This window comes from Artibeus jamaicensis, unplaced genomic scaffold (genome assembly GCF_021234435.1).
Source record: "Artibeus jamaicensis isolate MK-2021 breed Jamaican fruit bat unplaced genomic scaffold, CSHL_Jam_final scaffold_660, whole genome shotgun sequence".
Lineage (NCBI taxonomy): Eukaryota > Metazoa > Chordata > Mammalia > Chiroptera > Phyllostomidae > Artibeus > Artibeus jamaicensis.
The window spans coordinates 10,549,331-10,568,740 of record NW_026522052.1 but is presented as its reverse complement, the minus strand read 5'-3'; the positions used below and the strand labels follow the sequence as shown (position 1 = coordinate 10,568,740).

The 19,410-nt window shown below is 52.1% G+C and overlaps 1 protein-coding gene across 5 annotated transcripts in view; it reads left to right on the top strand.

Annotated features, from left to right (window-relative positions):
• Window positions 1-19,410, top strand: part of PKNOX2 (PBX/knotted 1 homeobox 2) — a 296,595-nt gene that overhangs the window by 50,374 nt on the left and 226,811 nt on the right. Inside the window, exon 1 of one of the 5 annotated variants that reach the window (XM_053659459.1) lies at window positions 2,702-2,720. The exons of the other annotated variants lie outside the window; for them this stretch is intronic. The gene's annotated coding sequence lies outside the window, so the exon portion shown is untranslated. Of the gene's footprint in view, window positions 1-2,701; window positions 2,721-19,410 lie in introns of those variants that run through there. 5 annotated transcript variants of the gene reach the window in all.

Sequence of the window (19,410 nt, the reverse complement as noted above, 5' to 3'; positions counted from 1 at the left end):
GGGTGCTGGAAGGAGGTTTGAAATTTCCTCCTCACAGTCTTGAACTCAACCCCTCGCACCCCTAGGGGAGCCGCGAGACCGTGCTTCCGGGTGCAGAAGACACGCGACCCACGAGTGGCCGCAGCGGAGCTCCACGCTGTTGTTCTGCAGGCTTGGAATTCTTGCACTCTCTCGGGCCGGGCCGCGAGCCTGAGCACAGGAGGGAGCCGTGACCCTACGGAGACTCCCATCCCCGCCTCCCCTTTGTGAGCTCTGAAGGCTTGAAAGCCGAAAGAAAGAGCAGCTGTTTAGAAAAGGGGGCAGGGGGTTACTGGAGAGAGATGGGCCGGCCACCGCTCACAGTAAAATGCCTCGTGCAAATTGCACCGAAGTGCACCGAACTCGCGGCCGGCTGTTTTATGGTCCTTACTGGGAGTTTACTGCTCCCTGCTTTTAAGTCTGTAGATTGCTTTAAGTTAATGAAAGTGCTGCTTTCAAAAGGGGCTTTTATTGTGGGACTGTGATGAGTCCAGTACCTCCCCTTTACTCTTCCAAAACGGGCCTGTTCGTAAAGAGAGTCTCCTGGAGTTCCCACAGGGACCGGCGGGGGCAGGACGCCCCTGGACAGTGAGGGTTAATGAACACCAGTGTCCGAGTGATGCAGGACGTGCAGTTCTCTCCTCTTCCGGCCCAGTGTCATCTGCACATTCTTCTCTCAGTGTTGGACTTTCGCTGAGTCGGACTTGACATGTTGCTTGGCGCCTCCCCCTGACACCCCTCCTCACCATTGCTGTGCACAGGCCTGACCCTATTCAATTAAACTCGAACTGGATTTCAGGATTTCGACTGGCTGCCAAATCAAACTGCAACTAAAATATTTACTTGGGCACTGGGGGAGGGGCTTTGCCTTGCTTTCAGTAAGATGGATGTGTTAAAATGTCAGGGAGAAAGTCTGGAAACCTTGAGGAGAAATGTGGAAAGCTATTTTTCAGCACTTTTCCCTTTTCCAATCTCTCTGGCACAGGAGGTGAGACGACAACGTTTTCCGACTGGTCCTAACACACAAACTGCAGTGGGGCTGGGCTGCGGCTTCGACCGCATGTCATAACCGTTTAGACTGTGGTTAGTTGTTCAAAGCTTCTCCAAGCTGGGTTTCATTAACTCTACACCAGTTGCCTCGAAGTTCAGTAGCAATAAATTGTATAAACACATTTGAAGTAAGTTAGTGATGAAATAAGGAGAATTACTGTCTCGTGAGTGGAGAATCTTGAATTCATGGAGTTCTGGTTTAACTGGAAACATACCTCTTCTCCCTCGGCCTTGATGTTTATGGGTACTCCGGAGTGTGTGTTGAATTTCTTTCTGCCATGTCCATCTTCGACCTGGGGCTGTAACTCATTAGGGACCAAGGCATGCCTAGAAAGCAAAAAGTTTGAGTTTTAGAGGGGCTTCTATTAGCCTAGTTTAGAAACCAACCCCACCCCATCAACTCGCCTTCCTTACTCGGGGTGATTGCCACGCGCCCCTGAACAGCGTGGAGCAGACCAAATTAGATTTTTAAATGTTAGCGGCTTAATAATACTGTGTTGTTAGCAATTGAATTTGTTTTTATTAAAGAAACAACCTATAAAATTTATAGGCTTCCTGCATGTTGCAAGATTTCCATGCTATTTATTTAGCACCCCCCCCATTCTATCTCCAATTTCAGACTTTTGTTCCCCATTTATTTAATTTGGAGCACATTTTCTGAATTAGTTTGGGGAAGGTGAGAAATGCTGTTCTAAGTTTTCCTTTTCCTATGCTGGGTGGCACCAGGCCTGCGATGCCGAGATATATATAAACGTGTGATGCAATCGTTAGAGGTGCTGGCATGGGAACCAGAGCGTCTGATCAAACGAAGATCGGACGGAGTGTGGAGAGGGCGAAAGCACATCATCCCGAGTCACCACTAGCCTGGAGCCCAGCCACCATGCCACATTTTGTACAAAACACTTCACGTGACACTCGTGACTTATTGAAGATTGAATTCTATTGAGAAGCAGAATTTAGAGGGAGGAGCCACAGAGGCTGGGCTCTGGCCAGGCTGCTTGGCCAGCTCGTTGCAATGGGGATCAGCTAATTTAATTAAATCGAATACCTGGTGGGAACAGAGGAAGGAGATAATCAAGGCTGGCAGGTCATCGTGCTGAGCCAGTGTTCAGGCTGAAATTTGGGGGCCGGGCAGCTTTCCACCCAGTTACTGCTTGACTACAGCGCTCCAGCTGGTCGTTTAGCTTCTGGATCTCCATTTCTCCATCTGTAAAGTGAGTGCATCTCAGGAATTTCTCCTGGGGTTCTGAGGAGTGACCCCTGCACGAATCTGCTGGGTGGACTCTAAGTAACAAAGGGGTCGGGAGAGGGAAGGCTTCTGCGCAGCACCACAGCCCTCAGAGTGTCTTCTGGCCCCGTCTGGTTCTGCAGCCTTCCCCCGTGAATCTCAGGAGTCCTGAGACGTGGGTGAAAGGGTTGATTCCTGCCTTTCTTTGCATCCTAGAATTTGAAAACCCTGCTGTGATTCCAAAAACCACCTGTACTTTATCAGGAGGGACAGTTAAGTTGCCACATTGGGAAAACTGGCATGCTCTCTCCCAGTGGCGCTACCTGGAATGGCTTTCATGCATCAGATGAACACAGAATCGGACCTGTCAGAAATCCAGCCCCTTCTCTGTGCCACGGGGAAGAAGAGGCCTGAGCACCAACTGGTGTGTGACATCTGGGCGGGCGTGCTGGGGGATGGGCCCTGGGCCAGAGCTAGCCGCTGCCTGATCCTCCCTCAGCCGTCTCCATGCTGGCAGATCAAAGTAGATTCTGGGCCAGAAAAGCCCGAGAAGTTACACCTGGCACTTACACAAAAGTGGACGCACTCAGACACTCCTTCCACTGCCACGCCTGATTTTTTAAAGCCGGCCTTGATCCTGGAGATGTGGCTCCAGGGGAAGGCTTGCCTTTAATTCTCCCTCGTCTGTGGGGACTTCTCGGGGTAATTTTTTCCTCTCCATAGCCTCCTCCTGCAGTCTCAGGCGGCATCTTCGTCTCTATTCCTGTTGGGGATAAGAGCCCGCCTGATGGTGGAAGGAGCAACTGGTTTCCTGAGAGAATGCGTGAGAGTGGGAATCCCGGGGAGTGAGGGAGCACCAAGCCTTAGACGCCTGAGAAGGGCTTGCTCAGTGAACTAGCTGCAGACGCGTTGTCTTCAGGGGACCTGCTGTTTGGCTTGGAAGCCTCACTGCAGGCCCTGCCTGCCTGGGTTTCTAATTACATGAAGGACGTTTCTGCTAAGACCTATCTCACTAAAAACACATCCCTGCGTGTAATAAGAAACCCTAAACCAGGCAGGATATTTTAAAACTGAAGCAATGAAGATTAGATTAAGTCTCCACCAAACAGCTTCATTCGCGTATTATTTTTGGCTGGAATGTGGAGAAAAGCAGCTGGCCCTGGGGCCCCAGAGCAGACTGTGAGGGTTCCGATGGAGCTGGGGTGGGTGGCGTAATTGTTAGTTTCTTTGCTTAATAGGAATGTGGCCAATTCCAGTACAGTTCAGACAAGGCAGTGGGGGTCTGAGGGAGCCCCAGGGATGGGGAGGAGCCAAAGAATGGCCCAGAATCAGCAGGTCCCAGAGCCCTGAGGACGCTTCTAAGCCCCCCACCTCTTCTAAACCCCCCACCTCATTAGGGTCTAGTCTCTCTTGCTCAGCTTATGCTCCCACTCTGGTCCCGTCTTAGGTCTAGTAACCCCATCCACCCTTCACCAGGCCTTTGCAGGCACTTGCATACGTTGGGGACCTTTCTAGGTGGCAAAGGAACAAAGAGTTGTCTGAGGTTCCCAGAAACAGGGCCCAGGAACCTGGCATCACAAGCCTTGTCCTGTCCTGCTGACGAGGGGCAGCATGGCGTTCCCCTCATTCAGCAAGTATTCAATGTGTTTCCTGTGTGCCGGGCACAGTCCTACGCACCGAGGATCCAGCAGCAGCAGCAAATGGAACCCCCTTCTTCATGTAACATTGGGTCCCCATCCTCAAAGAGCTGGCCTCCCGGCAGACAGAGTGGAGTCTGGGCTTACTTAGCATCAGACAAACTGCCTCAAGAGCCTGCCTCTGCTAGTTGGTAATCAGATGAACTTAGACAAGTTGTTCAACATCTCTGATTCAATTTCCCCCTTGGAAAGTGGGAAATGAAAGTATAAAGCTCACAGGACTGTGGAGCGAGTGTTTGTACCAGCTTACCACTCCCCTTCCTTTTTGCTTCCCTAGGACGTGGCCTGGCCCTTTCACAGGTCACTGGCACCATCAGCAAAAGCGGTGGACAAACAGCTGGTCACGTTGTGGCCTGGTGCCGCCTGTGGCGTGCACACCCTGCAGGGCTGTGGCAGAAATAGACCTGTCCTTAGGGGGTGGATGAACACCACACACACAAACACATCAGAGGTGACGACGTGAAAAAAGGCACACAGATTGTCGTAAACCAGAGGAGGCACAGGTGGGACTGGGCGCTGCTGAGGGATGGGGAGTGGTGGGGCAGGGGGACTTATAGGGGAGATGAGCTCTCAGTAGTGCTCCTGGGATTGCAGGGGGCCCAGCGTGACCAGAGAGTGAAGAGTTCAGCCCCCTCTGAGCATGCCTGGGGGCGACCTGGACCACCCCTGCCTCAGGGGAACCACTGGGGCCCCCTGGGGGGACTGGCCTCTGCCCAGCATGGAGGAATTCCCAGGAGGGTTTTTGAGTAACCTCTGTGGGTAGGGCTTAGGCCAATGGCAGTGCATGAAGCACTCTCCCTTCCTGACGCCAGCCCACTGCTCTCGCTCTCGAGTCTCCCCGCTTTTCCTGAGCCAAGAGAGTGGACTCAGACATTGGAGGTCCAAATCTGGCCGGCTCAGGGCCCCGGAGCTCACTGATGTCAGAGAGGTGGGGATGGTGGGGAGTACTGGGCTTGGGACTGGACGTCGGAGGATGGTGGACACTGGCTGTGTGTGACCTTCGACAAGGGACTGGCCTTCCCTGGGTGTCAGTTTCCTCACCTAGCCAGTGAGGAGCTTGAAGTTGCTCTCAAAAGCCCCTTTCTGCCCAAAGTTCCGTGATTCCGGGTCTCCTCCTAGTTGTATTGTCACACGTCCGAGTGGTCATTGACCCTGCCCCCAGCAGCACCCCAGGCGAGTGTCGTGACCACACACAGCTGCAGAGGCACGTTGGCCAGGGCCAGGTGCCCTGGGCTTGTGTGGTGGGCCCAGGGCAGTAGAGTGGGTTGGCTTCAACTTGACTTCCTGGCTCCAATGGGTGTGTCCTCGCAGCAGGAGTTGGGTCCACCAGGGTGGCATTTATAGTCTGAAAACTCACTGGCCTCTTCCTGAAAAGTGATATTAGCTTCTTTTTTAGACAGTGTGGTGTTGGGAGAAGGAACGCGGGCTTTGGTGTCTGAGTCTCCATGCTGCCCCTGGTTCCTCTGCTACTCAGCTGTGTGTCCTTGGGCACATCATCTAACCTCTCTGAGCCTCCGTTTTCTAAGCTATATAGTCAGAATAATAATAATAATAATAATAATAATAATAATAATAATAATACAGAGCACATGGGATTATTGAAGAAATGATCTAAAAGTGCTTGGCACGTGGTAAGCTCATGGTGGATATGACTTCTCTTTCTTAATAAAGCACATTCTCAGGCGCCGCTCCTCTGATCTCTGGTCAGTTCTGTGGAGCAGGTGAAGGGCTGTTGTTCCAGTATTTTACAAATGGGAGGAGCTGAGGCTCTGAGAGCTGCAAATGTGCAGGATCTGGGAAAGGGGTGCCATGTGTCTGCCCTTTCACGGAGTAAGCACCGTAGTTAAGGAGGCCCAGGTCTACCCGTGACAGCTATGGCCTTTTCTCTGGCCTTTGGGAGGCAGAAACAGAGCCGTGCTGAGCTCTGGGAGCTGCTCTGTCCCGAGGCCCACCTACATCTCTCCTGAGAGTTTCTTTAAAGGAACCAGAGCACATCTCCCTCATCACCCACACCTTTGTCTGGTGAACCCTGGGCGAAGTTTCTGGCTGTTAGGAAACCTAAACCTAGAAGATCTGCATGTTTTACTCCCACAAAGCCTGTGGAGGCCAGGGTAAAGATGGAGAGGCAGCAGTGGAAGTAGGGGCAGGCGGTGTGGTGATGACAGTGACTGTTGGTGACAGAACGGCCCTGCGGCCTTCCCGCCTCCACCTGCCAGCTGAGCTGTAAGGGGCCTGGGGGGAGGAGAGTGTCCCCAGGGGTTGACATCCACCGTGGACCCTCACGGTCCTGGCAGACAGTCCTGTTCCTTGAGGAACATTCAGCCCATTGGTGGGGGCCTGCTGACTCTGATGAGGCGTGGGGCGGGCGGTGTCCCTGATTCCAGGGTGGCACGGTAGGGGCCGTGCGCCCTACCCCCAGGGGTTCCTCTAACTGTCCTCCCTCAGACGGTTTGTTGCTACTGTGCCCTGCTCTATCCCAATGCCTCTGCTAAGTTGTGGGGGTGCAGGGCTGCGCCTCTCCTTCTTGGGGAGGCCATATTCCCTACAGATTGTGGGTTCTACTTCCAGATCAGAGGCAAGAGAGGCCCAGAGACTCAGGTTTTGGGCCCAGGGCCCATGGTCCGAGGTGCTTGCTCTCCCATCACCAGCATGGCCTGAGCCCGCAGTGTGATGCATGGCCGTTGGTAGGCTGTGTGGGGTCAGGGCCTTTTCCCCTGGGAGCCACACTGTTTCATCTGGAGCCTGAACTTTTCCATGTCACCAGGAAAAGCTGTGTGACTTGGACACTGTTGTAACTTCCTTGGATTGCAGCAGCATCATTTAAGATATCAGGAGGTTAGACCAGGTTATCCCAAGGTCCCTCCCTGGGTCCCCAGTCTGTGACTGCATGCTGCAGGGTGTGGCCCAGACCACCAATCACCACAGGTCTGGAGACCAAGGGATGACTGGCCCAGTGGTGCTAGGGCCTGTCTTCCTCTGCTTAGGTGAGTGGCCCTACACCTAAGGGAAGGTGTGGCTGCCGTGGCCACAGGCCTCGCTTAATCGGCTGCAAGGGCTGGGAGACCTCTTGGTTAGAGGGGACCCTCCAAGTCCCCCAGGCCTCGGGAGGACCACGGGGACAGCAGCGGGGCAGGAGACCCGGTGGTGGGCATTCAGTGCTGCTGCTCTCACGTGGCCCGTGTGGAAGCGCTGGTCTTGCTCTGCTGCCCTGTGGGAGCCCCTCTTTGGCCCTGCCCCCAAGACACCTCTCCGGGAGGGTTGGACTCCCCTGGAAAGCAGTCCTCGAGGCCACTCCTCACTGTGATGTGACCCAGAGGAGAGCCCAGGAGCTCTATGGCCTCCCCCAGCCTGCCCTGGAGGCCATTCTCAGGGACAGCGGCTTGCTCCTTGCTGGGCACAGCTCTCCTCGGGAAGGCACCCCCATGCGGTAGGGCCTCTTAGTGGCAGTGAGATGAGGCTGCCACCTCCTGCTGACTTGCAGATGGTCAGGAAAGCCCCTTTCCAAGCTGGACCTCTGCTCTCCTGGAAGACTTCTCAGTGGTTTCCTTGGACTTGCAAGGAGGGGTGGAAGGAGGACGTCGTGCTCTGGGGAGTGCCATTAGCTGGGGGCAGGGCAGGGAAGAGGAGAACCTCCCCGCGCTCTTCCTGCACAGGGTACTGGTGCCGGGTCCCTGCCTGACCACGTGGACCTGCACTTTCTCTGGGGCGGCGGCTGCCACAGCACACGCATAGACTGAGGGAGAAGGATTTTGCTGAGCTCTGTGGTTTTGGGGTAGCTGAGCAAGACCACCCGTTGGAGCCTCCTTTGCTGTGGGTTGGGCCCTGTGTGGGGTGGGCAGGGGCGGGGCTTGCCTCTGTTTTATCCAGTGAGGCTCAGAGAGGTGAGAGAGTTGCCCACGGTCAATCCAGCTGGTTCTGTGTGGTCCTGGGCCCATTGGTCTTTCTAGCCCAGCTTGCTGCCTGCTCCAGGGAGGTGTCTGTTTGGGGAAAGGTTTCTGGATTCCTTGTTGCCTTCTTTCTCTGTCCCCCTGCCACCCCAGACTCCATGCTCCACTGCACACAGGGTCCCCAGTAAGGCACAGGGCCCTGGGCTGGGCAGGGCACCAGTAGTGTGACGGATTCCTGGGGCATGAGGCTTGACTCAGCCAGATGCTTGCTGGACGTCCTGAGAAGCTGGCCCCACTTTCCTCATCAGTGAATGGTGGTCGTAGTACCGTCTGAGCTGTGCAGAGTTAGTGGGTGCGGATGTGTCATGCACACTATACACACGCGAATGAAAGCACCTACATGGGGTCTGGTGTGTACTACGTGGGAGAGAATCGGTCAGCACCAACGCCGTGACTCTGATTAGATTAAAGTAGAGCGCACTCACGCACAGTGCCGACAGCTCATTTACGGGTGAAAGCCTGACAGGCCACCACTGCCTTGCAGCAGGGCATGCGCCATACCCTTGGTGGGTTTTCCAGATCCTGGCAGAGAGCCCACAATCTTGACCTGTGTGTCTACTATGCCGAAGGTTGTCCTCGCTAATGTTTTCCACCTAATGCAGTGCAGGGACACCAGAGTCTGGGGTGTGGGGGTGGCCCCTGCCATGTCCCATCAGCTTGAACCAGGCCTTGGGTCCTTCCCTGCTGGTAGCATGTATTCAGTTGCTGTTTACTGAGCACCTTCTGTGTGTCAGGCGCGGCAGAAGTGCTGGGCACCTGGTCGTGAACTCTCCAGCCAGGCTCCTCTCCAGCAGAGTTCACAGTCTGCAGGGGAGGCGGGAGTTTAAGCTCCGTAGGTGATGAGTGAAACCTGGACAAGAGCCATGGAGGAGCCCAGGAAGCCATGAGAACATAACTGAGGAGTGTGACCTCCTCTTGTGGTCTCGGGGGGCCCCCTAAAGTTCTGGCCCTCGGTGAGGCCCCTCCCAGGGGGAGAGTTGGCCACCCTTCCATCCCCGGGGCTCTCCTTCCATCCCAGACAAGGACAGAACAGGCAAGAAGAGTACAGTGGGCCTCAGGAAGTCCTGCCAGGGGTTTTTTGCTCTCGTCTGTGTTTCTTGTCCAGGCTGCCTCGCAGAGCACATTGGATGCTGTTCCCACAGCCCCCTGCTCCCCCAACCTACCACTGTCCTCCTTTGAGGGTGTGGCTTTCCAGAGGAGCCTTTAGAAAAGGCAGGTACCCTTCTCCGCTCTTCCTGCAGCCCCAGCCAGGGCCCTGATCACACCTGGGGGTGCTTGGAGGTGGTCACGTTCACATCTTCCCTGAGTCTGAGTTCTGGGTTGCTCTCAAGTGCAGCAGCTGGGAGCTTGGGAGGAAAGGCTCACGCCTCTTTCCCAGTGCCAGCCGGAGGACGGCGTTTATTGGCGACCAGGCCTGTCCTCCAGATGGGATGAAATCAACTTCTCAATGTGGCTGCACCCCTCGGTGAAGTGGCTATGGCTATGCCATCTCTTCAGAAGCTCTGGGGACAATTTGTGAATAGTTTGCAGCCTGGTACTTTGGTGGGGGTGATGAGGAGAGGCACGAGGGAGGTGGCCAGAGAGTTTAATGGACTTTAATAGCTGTGTTGTGAATCCAAAGTCACACTGATACCAAATGACAGGTGCTCTTGAGGAAAGGGCCACAGGGGCAGAAAGATCCTGGGATGTCTGCCCCGGGACCCGACCAGCAGGGCTGCATGTGCGATTTCTCAACTCCTTTGACCCCTGCTCAGTCCCTTCCCTTCTGTGAAGTGGGGGTAACAATGGCTCTGGGCGGGGATTAAATGAGACAACCAGCAAACAGCCTGGTCCAGCCCCTGGCCTCTGGAGATACTCAGTGTATGTGAGTCTCCTTCCTGTCACTTTCCCCTCAGTCCCCACAGTGCTGGACAGAGACCAAGTGCCCTTTCAGGATGCAGGAGGGGCCAGGCTACAGGAAGACTCTGAGCCTCTCTGGGGAGCGCAGCTGGACCGGCTGTCCGAGGGCACTGCAGGCTGGGGCATCAACGTCAGAGCCAGGCGGGTTCCTGGGCAGCAGGGAGACAGGGCTGTGGGTCCCTGGAAAGACCAGGACAGCACAGGCAGCCCCCAGGAGGGCTGTGGAGCAGATATCCTCTGAAACAGCGAGTTGGGGAGGGGAGGGGGAAAAGAGGAACGGATGAAGGGAAGGAGGGAGGAAATGAGCATCCGTGAAGTGTTTACGGTGTGGTTGACATTGAGTTGGGTCCTGTAGTATCCATTGTTGCTTTTGTACAGTTAGAAGCATAGAATCTTAAAGTCATGGAATCTCAAATTGGACAGGACCTGGGGCATCTACTCCAATCTCTGCATTTCATATATAAGAAAACTGAAGCTCAGAGAGGGGCAGGAACTTGCTTAAGGTCACACAGGAAATCAAGGGCAGAGCTGGATTAGAAACTGCCCGAGTGAGGAAGGGAGGGAGGAAGAGAGGAAGAGAGACATTGACGTGAGAGCAAAACATCAATCAGCTGCCTCTTGTGTGCCCCAACGCGGGGGGCTGAACCCACAAGGCAGGCATGTGCCCTGGCAGGGAATCAAACTGGTGACCCTTCGCTTTGTGGGATGACATCCAGCCAACTGAGCCACACTGGTCAGGGCTACAGACATGTTTATGGAAACTTCCTTTCTGAGCCTCAGCTCTCTTAGCTGTAAGATGGGATAGTAATTTTCAGTTTGTGGCGGCCATGACAATGAAATGGGATAATTTGTGTAAAGTTCCTACTCTGGGCTCAGGGGCTCCGATCCTTTCCCCTCCCATCCCTGCCCCTCCCCACTTAGCTCATGGCTCTCGCCACACCCGCAGAGTCCACCCCAGAGTCCCGAGCGGGCCCCACCTTGTGCCCCAGAAGGCCTGGGTACACAGTCCTTTTACTCAACCATCATCCTTAGGTCTTTAGGTGCCTGAGGGTGTGCCGGGTGCCGTTCCGTTCCCAGGGTAGAAAGGTGAGTGAAACCAGATGAAGCCTCTGTCCTGACAGAGTCTATGGTTGGGTGGAGTAGAGAGGCACTGATTTTTAAAAACCGTACAAATACGTACAAGCACGCAAGTGTCATCAGAGTGTTGGCGGGAGGAACATGAACCCAGGAGAGCGCTTAACAGAAAGATTTTATTTAGAGAGAGTGGCAGAGCCTCTCTGAGAAAGTGATATCTGACCTGGGACCTGGAGGGAGAGTAGACAGAAGCGAGGAAGGACAGGAGGGAAGGGTGTCCCAGCTGGGGGAATGGCAGGTGTGAGGGCCTGGGGAGAGAGGAAGGGGTTGATAGGTGGCAAGGGGGCTGGGCAGAGTGACAGGGCCAGGGCCGATCCCAGTGAGACAGCCGGGGTCTGACCGTGGACGTCCGTACCTCCAGGAGTGGTGGGAGAGCCTGCCTGAGGTTCCAGATGTCCAAGCTGCCATTTCCTGCTTCCCAGTGAAAGAAGTGATGACAGTCATGAACAGATCAAGGGACCACGGGGTGGAGAGAGGGGAGGACAAACGGACACACGGAGAAGGAGCTTTGCCTTCATCCTGGAAGTGAGCAGTGTCAAATTTGTTTGTGTGAAAGCATTCATGACTTGAATTTATAATTGAACACAAGCCAAAGTCATTACCGTGGCTGAATCTCCGCCTCCTAGTTCAACTCCTGTGGCCACCTTCCTCGCTCACTCACTCCAGACCTCCCTGCGGTAGCTGGAACAGGGTGGGCTGCTGCCACCTCTGGGTGGAGCACTTCCTCCAGGTGTCCGCCTGGCTTGCTCTCAGTTTTTCTAGAGATCCTCTCCCATGCTCCTCCCGCACCCCCACCCCCACCCCAATCAGGCCTTCTCTGAAGGCCCCATCTAAAATGAAATCCCCTTTCTCCCATTCCTGGCCCTCCCCGATTCTCTTTATTTCCCTCCAATAATTAACGGATTTCGTTGTGGATTTTTTTTTCAGTACTATAATCCAGAACAGTGCTCACATGTCGAAAAAGCCCAGTGCGTGTTTGTGGGGAGCAGATTGCTTGTGAAATGATTCGTTAGGTTCATTTTCTCTTCCTCTGAAACTGACTCAGGATTGGAAGGAACTAAGTAATCGATTGTTGACTGACCTTGTCATTTAACATCTGAGTAACCAGGGACCCAGGAAGGTCAAGGGGTTTTGGGAAGATCACAGAGCACAGGGTTGGGATGAGAACTGAGGCCCCTGGGACTCGCTAGAGAACTCTCTCTGCAAAGATCTGGTTTTCTGCAGGACACAGCCCCTGGGGGCTTTGCTTCCTCCTGCCCCCGCCCCCAACTGCCTGGGGGTTGGGGGATGGCCTGAGGGCTCTGGCTCCCTTGAATTCGGTTCCTGGGGCCCCATGGTCTGAGGGGCTGTAATTTCATTCCAAGATCTCTGTTGCTGCTGCCGAGCTCTGGGGAGACATTTTGGGGTGACTTTAGGGGTGTTGGAAAGGGAGGCTGGTGGTCCCTGGCAGGTAGACATGCATCTCTGCTGGCCCTCAGTAGTGAGATGAGGAGCTGCTGGTCTCTGCAAAGGTCTGACCACAGGAAAGGCGTGTGCAGCTCCTGCTCAGTGTCTCTGCCTGACGTGGGGACTGACGCAGAGAAGTGTCCATTTCGGGCCCTGCATGCCAGGAAATTTGAGTCTAGCTAGGGAGGTACTTTGCTAATATCAATATCGAAGTAATAATAATAGTAAACACTTACTGAGTGCTTACTGTGTACCAGGCACTTTCTAAACACTTTCATGCCTATTAACTCGTTCGAGTCTTTCCAGTGCGTGGATGCCCTGCCTCATTCTCATTTGTTTGTATAACTTGCGGCACAGAGATGGGAAGCCACTCATTCAAAGCTAGTGTGTAAGGGAGCCAGGATTTGAGTGCAGGGGGCCTGTCACCCGAGTTCACCCTCTTATTCATTAAGTTAAATAATAAACAGCCCAAGGCAAGAATGGAAGGTGTATCATGGGAAAGTGGTGGGAGGTCAGGGGAGATGGTTCCAATGCAGGCTGGAGTAGTCAGGGGTGGCTTCCTGGAGGAGGTACTTCCTGAATCAGAAGAGGAGTGTTTGAATGGCCAGATGGAAGGGACAGTGGTTCGGAGTGGCTGGGTAAAGGGCCTGTGGTAGGGACAAGTGCCCTCCTGCCTTGATGCGTATGCCTGGAGGTGACAGACTGGAGTGGGGTCCTCTCCCGGCTTCCCAGAGAGGGCTGGGGCCGTACCCCCACCCCATAGAAGCAGGTCCCCTTGGTCTCACATCATGGGGCCTCAGCCTAGATTCTGTCCTCGGTGAGACACTCAGGATTCAGACTTCTTAAACCTTTGGGGAATTGCTACGACGATCCCCTGAATTCTGAGGCTGTAGCTGTTCCCTCTGTAAAACAGGCTGGTGATCTCCCTGCTGCGGGAACGTAGTGAGTACCTGACAGGGCAGTGTCTTAGTTCACTCCCCTCACCCAGCTCCTCTGTTCTGCTGTCCAGGCCCCTCACGCCCCGCCCAACCTAGAGTGGCCACTCTTGGCCTGAGCCTGGAGTGGGGACACTGAGGGAAGATTTCTTTGTGGGACCTGGCCCTGTGGCACTGTGCTGGGGGACAGGCTGTTCTTCTACTCAGAGTGGGAGTCATTGATAGTGCCCCTCAATTATGCTTGCATTCTGAAAGTACATTTTTTTTTCTGGAGAGCCACAAAGCTCAAGGAAACCTCAGTCACGGGGTGGCTAACCATCTTGGTTTGCCCTGGACCATGCTGGTTTGGGTGCTGAAAGTCCCATATCCGGGGAGCCCCTCAGTTCAAGGCAGCTTGGGCCAGTTGGTCACCCTAAGGGTCAGTCAAGTGGGAGAGGACGTCATGGGACTGGGGCTCCTGCACCTGTTAGTGGCTGTCCCCTTGCTCCCTCAGTTTGGCTTCTGAATCTCCCAACAATAAAAGTCCATGGAAGGGTTAGTTGAAAGATAAAAGTCTTTGGCTTCAGACAGACCAGAGTTCAAGTCTCACATCTGCCATGCACTGTCAGCTTGGCCTTGGCCAAGCATCTGAACTGGCATCTGCATGTCCTCAATTGTAAAAACTGGTCCTCTGATAACCCCATTGTGGGGCTGTGTTGACTCTCCAGTGGCCTGAGGCCTACAGAGCTCCCAGCCCACGACAGGTGTTACATGTGACAGGCTAAGCCCTCTGAGCCACCACCTTTATTCCCAGTGTTGGGTTTGGGTGGAAGAAGTAGCTGCTTCCTCCTCCCAGAGAGGCCAGGCTGAGTTTTCTCCAGCTTCTCCAAGCCAGCCGCACGCAGATGGGCATGGCTGCGCCCTGGCCTGGCAGCAGCTCCGGAGAGGGGCCTATGAGGGGCTTAGTTTGGGGAGGAGAGAGGTGGAGAGAGACGGGTGACCTGCTGTTTTCCCTGCCCTGGGGGCTGAGCCGGTGGGCCGGCTCCTGGGCTCTCCCTGTGTACCTCCCCCGCCCTCCTCTGACTTTCCTGAGAGTCGTCTGCTTGTGGAGGATGGGTGACACAGCTGGCGTTCCTGGCCAGCTACCCTCGGCCACTACAGCCTGCTCCTGGGCCACCTCTCCCCAGTGGAGGGGACCGTGACTCTCTTTTTTAAACATTAATGATTTTACATGGACTCTTCGTAATGTTCAAATGAAACTGAGAAGATAAAATCATTTTCAGAGACATTCTAATTTATAAAATGAGGTGATCTTCAGACCAGCTGTTTTCCCTGGATTAGCCACACTACAATTGACCTTAATGAGCTGGGGCATCCACAGACTTCACTCGTGCAATGAATGGAGTGTTCATTAAGTGCCAGCGTGGGCAGTGAGTGGTTTCATCCAGAGCAGAGGGCATGAATGGGCCCTTCCTCAGAGCTGGATGTGTCTGTTTCCTGTGGGGTTTTCCTCTGTTGCCTGAGGACCCTCCGTTTGCTCAAATATGTTTTAATTCATTAACACCCATGTGCGCTGGCCACCATGGAGGGCGACCAAAGGGAAGGGGGTTTGGCCTCTATGTGAGGGAGCTTCCCGTTGGCATGCAAGTCACCTTACTGTGGAGGATCACATGATACACACGAGTGTGTTACCCCCAGAGACATTGCAGGACACAGAGGGGTTACTGCCAGATGAGAGGTACTGGGAAGAGGGAGGCTCTGGGAGGAAGGGGACATCAGAGCAGCTGAAGGACCAAGAGGGACTTCATGGAAGGAGTAGGTGGTGCACCAAACCCTTGGCACATACTGCCTTACAGCAGGCTTGGCTGGGGGTCCGTCTGGCCCCATTTTGACATGTGGCAGAGGCCTGGGTCACACAGTTTGGACCGGAACCCAGGCCCACCTGCCTTTGGACTTTTCCTGTTAGAAATCCTGCCTTGCACGTGCCAGGCCTTGACGGTTGGGTAGGACTGAGTAGGCAGAGCGGGGCAAACCCTAAGTGAGGGCATGTGAGTGGAAAGCTGGTAGACGAAGACCCACTTTGTGGTAGGGTTTTGAGCCAAGCAGCCTGGAAGTGGGGGAGCCAGTTGCTGCAGGAGAGAGAGGGGGCCATAGTTCCAGGCTCCCTGTGGGGTGGAGACCTGAGCCCCCGGAACTCTGCACCTGTTGATGTGTTTCCCTGTTCTCTCCTCCCCACACTCGGCAATCAGAAAGCATCTGATTGTTTTCCCTGGCCTTGAGGTGGTGCTGGCGAGCGAGGCCGATTCCTCCAAGAAGACCTAGTAAATCCCTAACATAGTAGTAACAGCAACAGCGCTGTCTCACACCTGTGTTGTGCCTCCCCATCCACACAGTCCTTTCACTTGAAACCCAAAACAGACCATGAAGAAAGACATCCTCCTGATGGGTGAGCACAGCCCAGGGTTCCAGGCCACTTCTCAGATCTCAGAGGACCAGCCAGGTTCAAGTTTCCAGTCAGGTTACTCTCTGCTTTCCGCTGCGTGTATGCAGCACTTTGCATGTAATAGGTACCGAATAAACATTTGTCCAGTGAATGCATTTAGGGGAGTCCCACTCTATTTGTGGGTGCCTTGGAAGAAAGCAGGTAGCATCCCTGGTCCCTCCCGTATGGACTTTGCTCAGGGTCCTCTGTGCCCGGGCCCCACGCTGCAGTTGAGCAGAGTTGTTGCAAAGCCCATGTGCATTTACAGCTGTTGGCTTCAAGCTTGAAATCAATCCATTTTTTTCTTTAGTTAGGCTCTCTGGTTCAGTTTAGTTTTAAACATGGGAAATTAAATAATTATACCCTATCTTTCCACTGTCCTTTCATAGTGTGCTAAAATGAATATAATAAAATTTGCCATCTTTAAGTGTACAATTCAGTGGCTTTAACTATATTCACAGTGTTGTGCCAACAGCACCATATCTATTTCTAAATCTTTTTCATCACCCCAATGGAAACTCTGAAACCATTAAGCAGTAACCCCCCACTCTGCCCTCACTTCAGTTCCTAGTAACCTTTCATTGATTTTCTGTGCCTATGAATTTGCTTATTCTAGATATTTCATAAAAGCGCATTATAATATACTTGCTTTTTTGTGTCTTTTCATTTTGTGTTTTTCATTTAGCTTGTTTTCAAGGTTCACCTGTGTTGTAGCACATCTAAGAATTCCATCCCTTTTCATGGCTGAACAATATTCCATTATATGTATGTATTATATTTTATTTGTCCATTTTTTCTGTTGATGGATACTTGGGTTGCTTCCATGTGTGAGCAATTGTGAATAGCACTGCAGTGAACACTGGTATACAAATATCTGTCTGCATCCCTGTTTTCAGTTCTTTGGGTATATTCCTAGGAGTGGAATTGCTGGGTCACACAGTAATTCCATATTTACCTTTATGAGAAACTGCTGAAGTGGTTTTCATTATGGCTGCACCATTTTACCTTGCACACCAGCACAGTTGGCCAAGAAATGGCCAATTTCTTTATATCCTTGTCAACAATTGTCATTTTCTGTTTTTCCTTTTAAATTATAGCCATTCTTGTAGCTATGGAGTAGTATCTCATTTGTGGTTTTGATTTTCATTTCCCTAATGACTAATGATGTCCAGCATCTTTTCATGTGCTTATTGGTTGTTTGTATATTTTCTATAGATAGACATCTATTCAAGTGCTTTGACCATTTTAAAATTGAGGGGTTTTTGTTGTTGTTGTTGAGTTGTAGGAGTTCCTAATGTATGCTGAAAATGAAACCTTTATTGGAAACATTATTTACAGATATTTTCTACTGTTCTGTGGATTGTCTCTTTACTTTCTTGATAATGTCTTTTGAAGAACAAAAATTTTTAATTTTAATGAAGTTAAATTTATGTTTGGCTTTTTTTTTGCATATACTTTTGGGGACATATCTAGGAATCATTGCCAAATCCAAGCTCCTGAAGATTTATCACTGTGTTCTTTTCCTGAAGCTTTATGACATTAGCTCTTATACATAGATTGTTGATTTGTTTTGAATTAAAATTTTTAAAATCTATTTTATGGACTATGTTATTACAGTTGTCCCATTTCCCCCTTCATTGCCCTCCACCCTGCACACCCTTTCCCTTCCATATTCCCCCCTTTAGTTCATGTCCATGTGTCTTAAGTTCTTTAACTTTTACATTTCCCATACTATTCTTGCCCTCCTCCTTTCTGTTTTCTACCTGCCATGTATGCTACTTATTCTCTGTTCCTTTCCCCCACTCTCCTCCTCCCACTCCCCTGTTGCTAACCCTCCATGTGATCTCCATTTCTGTGGTTCTGTTCCTGTTCTGGTTGTTTCCTTAGTTTGTTTTTATTTTAGGTGTGGTTGTTGAGTAATTGCGAGTTTGCTGTCATTTTATTGTACATCTTTCTTTATCTTCTTTTTCTTAGATAAGTCCCTTTAACATTCATATTATAAGGGGTTGGTGATGATGAACTCTTTCAACTTGACCTTATCTGAGAAGCACTTTATCTGCCCTTCTATTCTAAATGAAAGCTTTGCTAGATAGCACAATCTTGGATGTAGGTCCTTGCCTTTCATGACTTGGAAGACTTCTTTCCAGCCCCTTCTTGCCTGTCAGGTCTCTTTTGAGAAATCTGCTGACAGTGTGATGGGAACTCCTTTGTAGGTGACTGTCCTCTTATCTCTTGCTGCTTCTAGGATTCTCTCCTTCATTTTAATCTTGGGTAATGTAATTATGATGTGCCTTGGTGTGTTCCTCTTTGGGTCCAACTTCTTTGGGACTCTGAGTTTCCTAGACTTCCTGGAAGTCTATTTCCTTTGCCAGATTGGGGAAGTTCTCCTTTATTATTTGTTAAAATAAGTTTTCCACTTGTTGATCTTCCTCTTCCTCTTGTGGTACCCCTATAATTCGGGTTGGAACATTTAAAGATGTCCTGGAGGTTCCTAAGCCTTTCCTCATTTTTTTGAAATTTTGTTTCTTCATTCTTTTCTGTTTGGTTGTTTTTTTCTTCCTTCTGGTCCACTCCATTGATTTGAGTCCCAGTTTCCTTTCCATCACTATTGGTTCCCTCTGAATTTTGCTTCATTTCTCTTAGTGTAGCCTTCATTTTTCGTCTAATTTGTGACTAAAATCAACCAGTTCTATGAGTATTCTGATCACCAGTGTTTTGAACTGTGCATCTGATAGGTTGGCTATCTCTTTGTCTCTTGGAAGCATTGGCTCTGGGGCTTTGAACTGTTTTTCTTCTTGAGCCATAATGTTTTGGTCTATTTGCACCTGTTAAGTATGAGGGGCGGAGCCTTAGGTGTTCACGACGTTGGGTCAACCCAAGTCGCTGCCTTGTGACGCTGTATGTGGGGGCGGGTCAGAGAGAGAAAAAAATGGCGCTTTGCTCTGCTCTCAGTTGCACCTCAGTCTCTTCTGCTGCTTCCCCCAAGCAAATTGGGCCTTTCTGATGCTGATTCCCAGGTGGGTGGGCTTGTGTGTGTTCTAGAAACCCTGTGGGTTTCTCCAACAAAGTTTTCTGTGTGGGTGGGAGTCTCTCCCTGTGCCTCAACCCCCACAGGTGTTTTCAATCGGTGTTCTGAGTCTTTATTTCCAGGCGCTAGGACCCTGGGTTTCGTGATCTGTCTAGCTCCCCAGTTATCTGTGCATGAATGTGGAACCTCTGCCCAGTTAGCCAGCCGCCTTGCGCACGGTGCCCCATTACTCAATTGCTGCCTTGCTGGGTCTGCCCATTGCCACCCCATGCCTGAGGTCTGCAAGCCACCTCCTGGGTGCTGTAGGTCTGCCTGGTGCCGCCTTGTGCGCCCGGTGTCACCGCTCTCCTCGACCCCTCTCCACTTGGCTGCCTGACTGCGCCCCACCTACCGACTGGTCTGGATGTGTGTTTCTATTTTAATTCCTTGGTTGTCGGACTTCCATACAGTTTAACTTTCTTTCAGTTTTGGTGGTTACTTTGTCTCTGAATTGTTGTTGTCCTTATTTTGGTTGTTCGAGGAGGCACTGTGTGTCTACCTACGCCTCCATCTTGGCCGGAAGTCCCC